This window comes from Chionomys nivalis, chromosome 20 (assembly GCF_950005125.1).
Source record: "Chionomys nivalis chromosome 20, mChiNiv1.1, whole genome shotgun sequence".
Classification (NCBI taxonomy): domain Eukaryota; kingdom Metazoa; phylum Chordata; class Mammalia; order Rodentia; family Cricetidae; genus Chionomys; species Chionomys nivalis.
This window is the reverse complement of record NC_080105.1, coordinates 5,602,020-5,612,038: the sequence shown is the minus strand read 5'-3', so window position 1 is coordinate 5,612,038 and position 10,019 is coordinate 5,602,020. Positions and strand designations below refer to the sequence as shown.

At 48.8% G+C, this 10,019-nt stretch overlaps 1 pseudogene; it reads right to left on the bottom strand.

Moving 5' to 3' along the window:
* LOC130863130 (uncharacterized) lies at window positions 1-9,819 on the bottom strand (annotated as a pseudogene).
* Window positions 9,820-10,019: the final 200 nt, after the last annotated feature.

Sequence of the window (10,019 nt, the reverse complement as noted above, 5' to 3'; positions counted from 1 at the left end):
TCAGGAGGAGACCCCTGAACACAAGTAACAGTCCGAGTCCACTGGCTGCAAACAGCAAGAGGTTTCTTTATTGGGTGTACACAGGTGCCTGCGGGCGGCAAAGTCTATTCGGAGGACTTGTGCGCCTGCAGACTGGGAGAAGGTCTTTTTATAGGAAGAAGGGCGGCAGAAGCAGGTTTACAGAAGCAGATGCATGGTTACAGGGATCTCATTGGTCAGTTGGAATGAGGTGAGGGGCATATGTGGTTTTTCCTCTCCCAGTACAGATGTATGGCCACAGATACCCTGTTTTACAGCTATCCTGTTTTGTAGATATCCTGTTTTGTAGATATCCTGTTTTACAGATATCCTGTTTTGCAGATATCCTGTTTTGCAGCTAGGGGTCCTGAACTCACCCTGCACTTATATTTGTTTTTGTCAAAGCCTTGCAAAATGGCGTTACAGCAGCTAAGCTGGGGTCTTTCATTCCCCCATTTTCTTTTATCATTGAGTTGAATCTTTTACTCAAAGTAGTTACGGGATCTCGGTTTCTTGTTGTTGTAATATTTGGTACTGATGGGTCAGTACTAGGGTCTGAATAACAGACAGCCTGTCTTTCATAAACTGAACCAAGCGGTTTAAGATGCAGGGCCCAAACAGGAGTATTAGAAGGAGGATAATTAAGGGACCCACCAAAGAAGACACTAAAATTGTAAACCAGGGAGACTTATTAAACCACCCTTCGAACATCCTTGTTGTGACTCAAACAGCTTTTGTCTCTGCCTTAATCTTTCCCTAAGCTTTGCCATGTTGTCCCTCACCAACCCAGTATGGTCTGCATAGAAACAGCATTCTTCTTTTAAAGTGGCACATAATCCTCCTTCTTTTAAGAACAGCATATCCAATCCCCTTCTATTTTGTAGGATTACCTCTGAAAGGGAGGTTAGTGATTTCTCAAGGGCAATATTTAGGTCAAAAAAGTTGATGAATGGGGGTGGGGCCCCATACTATATCTCAAAGGGAGTCAATCCATGGGGGCCCGGAGTATTGCGGGCCCTGTATAAGGCCAATGGCAAGAGAACACCCAGTCTCTAGAGCCAGTTGCAAGCGTTAATTTAGATAAAGTCTCCTTAATTGTTCTATTCATGCGCTCTACCTGTCCTGAACTTTGTGGTCTATATGCACAATGTAATTTCCATTCAATCCCCAAAAGCTTGGCCACCAACTGACTTACCTGGGAGATGAAGGTGGGCCCGTTATCAGTACCCAGGACCTGAGGCATCCCATACCTGGGAAAGATTTCTTCCAGGAGTTTCTTGGTCACCACCTTTGCAGTTTCATGTTTGGTGGGGAAAGCTTCTATCCATCCTGAAAAGGTGTCTACGAACACCAAGAGGTACTTATATCCATAGAGGCTGGGCTTGACTTCTGTAAAGTCGATCTCCCAGTGTACACCAGGATGATGTCCCCATACCCGGATCCCTGGCCCAAGCTTAGTCTTACCTGCATTTACTTAGCACAGGCTTTACATTCACCAGTCACCTTTTGTAGGGCCCCATCTCTGTTTAGGAGGTAGGGGCCAGTTTCCTCTCGTTCCATCAAAGTCTTCATCTTCTTTGTTCTTAGACGGGTCAACTTATGCAGATATTTTGTTAGCTCATGGGTTTGTCTCATTGGTGTAACAGTCTTTCCCTTGAAGACCCAATGTTGCTCTTCAGGGTCATAGGTTGCCCCCATTTTCTTTAGGAGGTCGATGTCCTCTTGACTATAGGGCAGTGGGCATAGGGACGGCTTTGCATCTCCCAGATCAGTCGGAGGGAAGGCTCGGGAGGTGCTGATGGTTTTCAGGGCAGCCTCCTTGGCGGCAGTGTCTGCCAATCGATTTCCTTTTGCCTCTGGGCTGTGCCCCTTTTGGTGGCCAGGACAGTGCATAATGCTCAGTTTTGGGGGCAGAAATAAGGCTTTGAGTAGTGCCAAGATTTCAGTTTTATTTTTAATTTCCTTTCCCTCTGAGGTCAGCAGCCCTCGCCTTCGGTAGATTTCCCCATGTATATGGGCAGTGGCAAAGGCATATCGACTGTCTGTATAGACGTTAAGTTTCTTACCTTCTGCCATCTGGAGTGCCTGGGTCAATGCGATGAGTTCTGCTCTTTGGGCTGAGGTGCCTGCTGGTAGGGCTTCAGCCCAGATTACCTTGGTCTCCGTGGTAACTGCTGCCTCTGCTCTCCATCCCCGTTTTCCAGGAAGCTGCTACCGTTGGTGTACCAGGTGTAGTCAGCATCCTGAAGAGGGTGATCCCTCAGGTCCGGTCTGGTCTTGCATTTCTGCAAGGATCTGGAGACAATCATGGCTTGGTAATGAGTCACGCGGGCATTGGAAAGCCAGCGGTCTGGAGGCTGTTTGACCAAGGCCTCCACTGCATGGGGTGCCAGGATGGTCAATGGCTGGCCCAGAGTCAGTTTACTCGCGTCCTTGGTAAGGACTGCAATAGCTGCCACCATTCGTAGACAGGGCGGCCATCCGGATGCGACTGGGTCGAGTTTCTTGGACAGATAGGTCACAGGACGCCTCCAGGGACCTAGTTTCTGAGTTAGGACCCCTTTCGCATAGCCCTGTCTTTCATCTACGAACAGTTCAAAGGGCTTGGTGATGCTGGGGAGGCCCAATGCTGGGGAGGTCAGCAGGGCCTTTTTAGTGTCTTCAAAGGCTTCCTGCTGTTCTCTTTCCCATCTGAACATTACCCCTTGTTTGGTTAGGGGGTACAGGGGTGCAGCTATTTCTGCAAACCCTGGAATCCAGAGGCGGCAGAATCCTGCTGTTCCTAGAAATGCCCGCAGCTGGCGGGGATTCTTAGGGGCAGGGATGTTAGTAACGGTCTGTTTGTGCGCCTCGGTTAGCCATCTTTGTCCATCTCTCAATTGATAACCTAGGTAAATGACTTGTTTCTGACATATTTGAGCCTTTTTGGCTGATGCCCGATATCCTAATTGTCCCAATGTCTGTAGGAGGGCTTTTGTGCCCTCCTGACATTCCTTTTCTGAGGCAGCCACCAGGAGAAGGTCATCAACATATTGGAGCAATATCAGGGCGGGGTGCAGAACCCAAAAGTCTGCCAAGTCCCGGTGCAAGGCCTCATCAAAGAGGGTAGGGCTATTCTTGAATCCTTGGGGGAGCCTGGTCCAGGTCAATTGACCCGAGAGTCCAAGATCTGGGTCCTTCCATTCAAAGGCAAAAAGGGACTGGCTTTCAGGATATAAGCACAAACAGAAGAAGGCATCCTTCAAGTCCAGCACAGTATACCAGACGTGGGATGGTGGCAGGTACTTAATAAATTTTAGGGGTTGGGGACTGTGGGGTGTATGTCCTCTATCTGTTTGTTAATCTCCCTCAGATCCTGCGCTGGCCAGTAGTCCCCAGTCCCCGGCTTCTTTACTGGTAAGAGGGGGGTGACCGGCAGGGGGTAAGGATGCCCTGGTCCAAGAGCCTCTTGATATGGGGTCGTATACCTTGATGTGCCTCATGGGACATGGGGTATTGTTTAATCGAGACGGGGGTAGCTGTTGCTTTTAATGGGATGACAAGTGGGGGCTGCTGTAGGGACAGCCCCATCCCCCCGGTCTCTGCCCATGCCAACGGGAAATCATCAAGCCAGGAGGCCATGTCAGGCACCTGGGGTTCCTGAAGTTCATAAAGTCTGTATTCATCTTCCAGATGTAGCGTAAGAATCTGGAGAGGGCCACCGTTTGGGCCAGTTATGCTAGCCCCTTTCTCCTCAAAGTGAATCTGAGCTTTTAGTTTGGTGAGGAGGTCCCTACCCAATAAGGGGTAGGGACAGTCCGGAATATGCAGGAAAGAGTGCATCACCTTAGCGGTAACCAGCTAAACCCTCCGATCGGTTGTCCATTGGTATCTTTTGCCACCGGTTGCTCCTTGGACCCAGGCAGATCGTTCGCTGAGCGGCCCTGGTGTCTAGGTCAGAACTGAATGGTGGGCCCCGGTGTCTACTAGGAAGGTGACTGGTTGCCCCCTGACTTTAAGGGTTATCCTGGGCTCAGGGGGTGCTCCTGACCCCGAACTCCCTAATCCTCATCCAGGGCCAGAAGGGAAGTCTGGGTTTTAGGCTTCCGGGGTCCTCTGAGCTTCTTGGGGCAATCCTTGACCCAATGTCCTCACTCCTTGCAGTAAGCACATTGGTCCTTCTCCACCTTGGTCCCCTTCCATTCTCCCGTCCTACCTTCTTTTCTATCTGGTCCCTGTACTACGGTGGCCAGTAGTCTACTTAGTTCCCTATTCTTTCTCTTATCTCTCTCTTCCTGATCCTTTTTCATTCTCTGCCATAACCTTTCTTCCTTTTCCTCTGGTGTCTCTCTTTTATTGAAAATTCTCTCTGCCTCCTTCAGCAGATCCTGTATTGTATATCCCTGCAGACCTTCCAGCCTCTGTAACTTACTTCTGATATCCGGACTGGACTGCCAAATAAAGGACATTGAAACGCTAGTGGCCTGTCCCGGTTCCTCCGGGTCATAGGGAGTATACATCCTATAAGCCTCCTTAAGTCTCTCTAGAAATGCTGAAGGAGTTTCCTCATTTCCTTGTATCACCTGCCTTACCTGGACCAAATTAGTAGGTCGGCGTGCTGCCCCTTGGAGACCCGCTATGAGCAACTGGTGATAGAGACGTAGGTAAAGTGCCAGTTAGGACATGTCAAGGGAAAAGCTGCGTCAATCTCATTCGGCAGCTGAGTCGGGCGTCCATTGTCGCCTGGGACGTTCTTCCGCGCCTCCAAAAAGACTCTCTGCTTTTCTTCTGAGGTCAGCAGAGCCTGCAAGAGCTGTTGGCAGTCGTCCCAGGTGGGCTGCTGCGTTACTAGGATAGACTCTATCAGGTTAGTCAGCGCCACTGGGTCTTTGGGAAAGGGAGGGTTATGCTGTTTCCAGTTATAAAGATCAGAAGCTGAGAATGGCCAGTACTGTGGCTGGCCATTTGGGCCCTCCCTGAGGGGATGGGCGTGTGAAGTGGAATCAGGTGGTGGCTCGCTTCTGCCCCTCAGTCGACCGGCCAGGCCATAGGTGAGGGGGCTGGGGAGTCTTGGGGTGGCTCGGCCGCCGTCGCTTCCAGTTCCTCGGGGCTCTCTGGTCCTGCATAGGGAGGCAGATCTTCCGATAGAAGATCTATAAGGGGAGAATCTGGGTTCAGGGGAAGAACGGGAGGGGTAGCAGTGGGTTTGGGGGGTTCTTAAGGATAGTAGTGTATAAGGAGGAGGAGGGGGGAGTAGGGGGAAGGGTAGAGGGAGGGGGAGGAGGAATGAGCGGTCTCCCTCCTGGAGGAGGGAGTGCCTTAGGGGCCGTGGGTGTAAGAGGGGGTGGAGGCCTGGCAGAGGAAACAAAAGGTTTGACCCAAGGGGGAAGGTCAGAGGCCAGGTGACGATGTAGGCAATTTGGTCCCGGTGTCTGTGTGGCCCTGTATCGAACACCCGTTCCTTCACCTGGGAAATGATATCAAGGTCAAAAGTGCCGCCTCGTGGCCATCCCACATTTGAATGTGGGCCACTCAGATGAACAGAGAGTCCCCCATTTCTTCTTCCGCATTTTGACCGACTGATTGCTTGCTCGGTCCTGGACGTCAGGCCAGTGATCTAAAATGAGACTCAAGGGGGTTATTAATGATTGCCCCATTATCTCAAAAGAGAGAAAGGTTAAAATCAAACATAAAAATACAACAATTAGACACAGACCAAACAGACGCACAGCGCGGCTTCGGCGCAAAACCGAAAGCAGAAACTCAGACGGAGACTGTGAGGGTCCAGATCCCTCTTCTCCAAACAGAACCACGTATCCTTCTGATACGGACTGAGCCCCGAAAAATCGGGCTCCAGACACCCTTGGAACGTCTTCCAGGGCTGCGGGGGGGGGGGCGAAGTCCAAGCTTGTCAGCTCCTTCTTGGCCAGCCAGATACTGATAGATCCGATCGAATCGTACAGAATGGCAGAACGACAAAAGACTCAGACAAAAAGACTCAGACAGACAGGGCACTGGCCAGCTTACCTCCCGGTGGTGAGTCGGTGATCCCTGGGTGGGGGGTCTCTGCTTTCCCGGCCAATGCACCAAATGAAAGACCCTCCGAGAGGACCTTCCCTCAGGAGGAGACCCCTGAACCCAAGGAACAGTCCGAGTCCACTGGCTGCAAACAGCAAGAGGTTTCTTTATTGGGTGTACACAGGTGCCTGCGGGCGGCAAAGTCTATTCAGAGGACTTGTGCGCCTGCAGACTGGGAGAAGGTCTTTTTATAGGAAGAAGGGCGGCAGAAGCAGATTTACAGAAGCAGATGCATGGTTACAGGGATCTCATTGGTCGGTTGGAATGAGGCTAGGAGGCATATGTGGTTTTTCCCCTCCCAGCACAGATGTATGGCCACAGATACCCTGTTTTGCAGATATCCTATTTTACAGATTAATCCGGTTTTACAGATATCCTGTTTTGCAGATATCCTGTTTTACAGATATCCTGTTTTACAGATTAATCCTGTTTTACAGATATCCTGTTTTGTAGATATCCTGTTTTACAGATATCCTGTTTTGCAGCTAGGGGCCCTGACCTCACCCTGCACTTATATTTGTTTTTGTCAAAGCCTTGCAAAATGGCGTTACAGCAGCTAAGCTGGGGTCTTTCAATAAGACAGGGTGCAGTTAGTACGATTAGGAAAAGGAGGTGAAGAAGGTTAAGAAGGAAAGAATCCAGTTCCAAACCGGGCTATCAGTGAGCCACCAGAGGCATTGAGATGTTCCTTGTGTTTTTGGAGATCTGTCTAGAGTTGACCAATCTTGTCTTTTACTATATCTGACTGGTTGGCATAGATGCGCCATTCCCCTCTGAGGAAGAGGCACAGCCCACCTCTTTCTGCTGTTAGTAACTCTCACACTCGCGGGCGTTGTAGCCTGTGGTAGCTAGCGAGTGTATTTGGCCTTGGAGCATAAGGATGGTCTGTGCAACCCATTGGAGATCCTGGATGATGGGAAATAGCTAGGGAAATGGTCAGCCCCACCACTCCACTGCGGCTATAAACCCTGAGGTGGGAATCAGCAAGGATTTTCCACCAGGTACCACCCGGAGCTTTGGAAAAAGGAACACCAGGGCACAAGTCCCAGACCACCCAGTAGGAAGGCAGAGATAAACTTCAGTGTCAATGGAGAAATAGGCGCTGTGAGTGTTTGGGCATGGGGGCGGGGGCTGGAATCCAGGGTGCCTGCAGAGTGTGTTCCTGGGGGTTTAAAGCAGTCTGGTACTGAGAGAGATGTGGGAGAAAAGAGGGGTGGTTGCTGGGCGGTGGTGGCGCACGCCTTTAATCCCAGCACTTGGGAGGCAGAGGCAGGCAGATCTCTGTGAGTTCGAGACCAGCCTGGTCTACAAGAGCTAGTTCCAGGACAGGCTCCAAAGCCACAGAGAAACCCTGTCTCGAAAAACAAAACAAAACAAAACAAAACAAAAAAAAAAAAAAGAAAAAAAAGAAAAGAGGGGTGGTAGTGACATTTGGCTTAGAGCAATTAACAAAAGATGAAAGAGTCTAATAAGATAATGGGCAAGGCCACAGATGTCCCCCCCATCCCCCCGCCCCGTCCCCGACACACAACCAGCCTTCTCCAAAGCAGTCAGGCAGAGCATTAGCTGATACGCAGAGGTTAAGGCCTGAGACATGAGATGGTGTGACAGGGAGGTGGGATCAGTGTCATCAAAAAGGGGTGCCTGAGAGAGTGGGGTGCAAACCCTGTACTGTGATCGTGCCTGATGGCAGCTGTGACAAACACTGAAGTGATACCAGTGACCCCTATCTCCCATCTGGGGTGCTGTGGGCCATTAATTAGAAGATTAGTCATTTTGCATGCAAGGTAGAACTTTCTTACTCTGCATCACGTCTCCCTAAGTCTCTGCCCAGTGAGGACAGTAATCTCTGGTTTGATGGCCAGCAGAGGAAGCAGGTGTTTTAGAAGCCAGTTAGCAGTAATAGGGACATCTCCCTTGAGCAGCCTGCTGGTGAGCGGTTCTCAGGCCACTGTAGAGAGCAAAAGGCCTTGTGCACACAGTGAAGCCCCGGAGAAGCCCGGAGAGTTAAACACACAACTGCCTCTTCAATGTGAGGAGGTGCACAGCTGCTCTTCCTGGAAGCCTAGTAATGAATTCGGTTCACAGTCTGGCGCTCCTTTGCTGTCTGATGAGACAGACTGTTTTATCTCCCAGAATTTGTTTTCACTGATCCAAGACCTTTAACCCTAAATCTTGAGCAATGCTTTAGGGCCATAAAAGCCACACTTTGGAAAACACACTCTTTGTGTGCTTTCCAACAACTTAAATGACTTCTGTTATCTTAGAGCCAGAATGATCCCGACACCCCAGGCTTTGTGTTTACCAGAGTCAAGCTCCCTGGCCTTGGGTACTATCTCTGAGACACAGTTCCTAAGCTTGTGAAAGAAGCTGTACTTTGAAAAGAATCTCATTGTAAACGTGTCTTACTAAGTTAATTGTTATCTGAATTCTTTTTACAAAGTTATGTTGTGCTTAAATACGGCTCTAGAGGTTCTGGTCCAGCAACAGTTGCAGTGAAATTGGGCTGAGCCAGGTTTTATTCTTGTCTCTTCATGGGCCATTTTTCCTGCTTGCTGTAAAGCCTGGAGGGAAATCACCACACTCCACGACAGGAGTGGTCTGTTTTGGGTCCCAAAGGCACACAAATAATGGGGTACAGACCACTAAAGTCTAGGAAGTAGAAGCAAACTATTTCTGTCACTGAGGGGAAAAAAGAAAGAAAGAAAGAAAGAAAGAAAGAAAGAAAGAAAGAAAGAAAGAAAGAAAGAAAGAAAGAACAAACCCACTCCAGCTTAGGGGCCATAGTAAGAGTTTGCAACAGCAGGAGGAGCCAGTCTTGAGTCTCTTCTTAAATTAAAACCAAGCACCAGGTGTTGTTCAAAGATATTTTACACTCTTGAGGTCAGGCTTAAAGTCAAATTACATTTTGAGATTTACAACTTTTGATTATAGGATACTAATTTAAGATGTTTGTCTTTGGCTGTCCCTGAGAGAAAGCAAGGCAGAGAGTAGTGCCCCATAGGAGGACAGTTAAAAGTTAGAGGGATGCACAGTGTGTGTGGGTGTAGACACTAACCTCTGCCCAAGCAGTTGTTAAACATGCTCTTAATGCAGAAAGTAATTGTTATTTTAATGTCAGTCTTTTTTTATACTTTTTTTATTGATATTTATTGAGCTCTACATTTTTCTCTGCTCCCCTCCCTACCTCTCCCCTTCAAAGTCCCCATGCTCACAATTTACTCAGGATATCTTGTCTTTTTCTACTTCCCATGTAGATTAGATGTATGTATGTCTCTCTTAGTGTCCTCATTGTTTTTTTTTTTTGTTTGTTTGTTTTTTGTTTTTCGAGACAGGGTTTCTCTGTGGCTTTGGAGCCTGTCCTGGAACTAGCTCTGTAGACCAGGTTGGTCTCGAACTCACAGAGATTCACCTGCCTCTGCCTCCCAAGTGCTGGGATTAAAGGCGTGCGCCACCACCGCCCGGCTAGTGTCCTCACTGTTATCTAAATTCTCTGGGATTGTGGTTTGTAGGCCAGCTTTGTAATAGCTGCTTGTCATCCAGGCCCCCCCGGCTAGCTGACACTCGAAATAATCACACAGAAACTGTATTCATTTAAACATTACCTGGCCCATTAGCTCTAACGTCTTATTGGCTAATTCTTGCATCTTAATTTAACCCATTTCTGTTAATCTGTGTATTGCCACGTGACTGTGGCTTACCAGCAAGATTCAAACCAGTGTACGTTTCAGGCAGGAGATCCATGGCGTCTGTCCGTCTGCCCTTCTTCCCAGCATTCAGTTCTGTCTTCTCCATGCCTACCTAAGTTCTGCCCTATCAAAAGGCCAAGGCAGTTACTTTATTCAACCAATGAAAGCAATACATAAACAGAAGGAACTCCTACACCATGGGTTTCTTTGCTTTATATTTAAAAACCACCTATGAATGAGTACATGTGATAATTG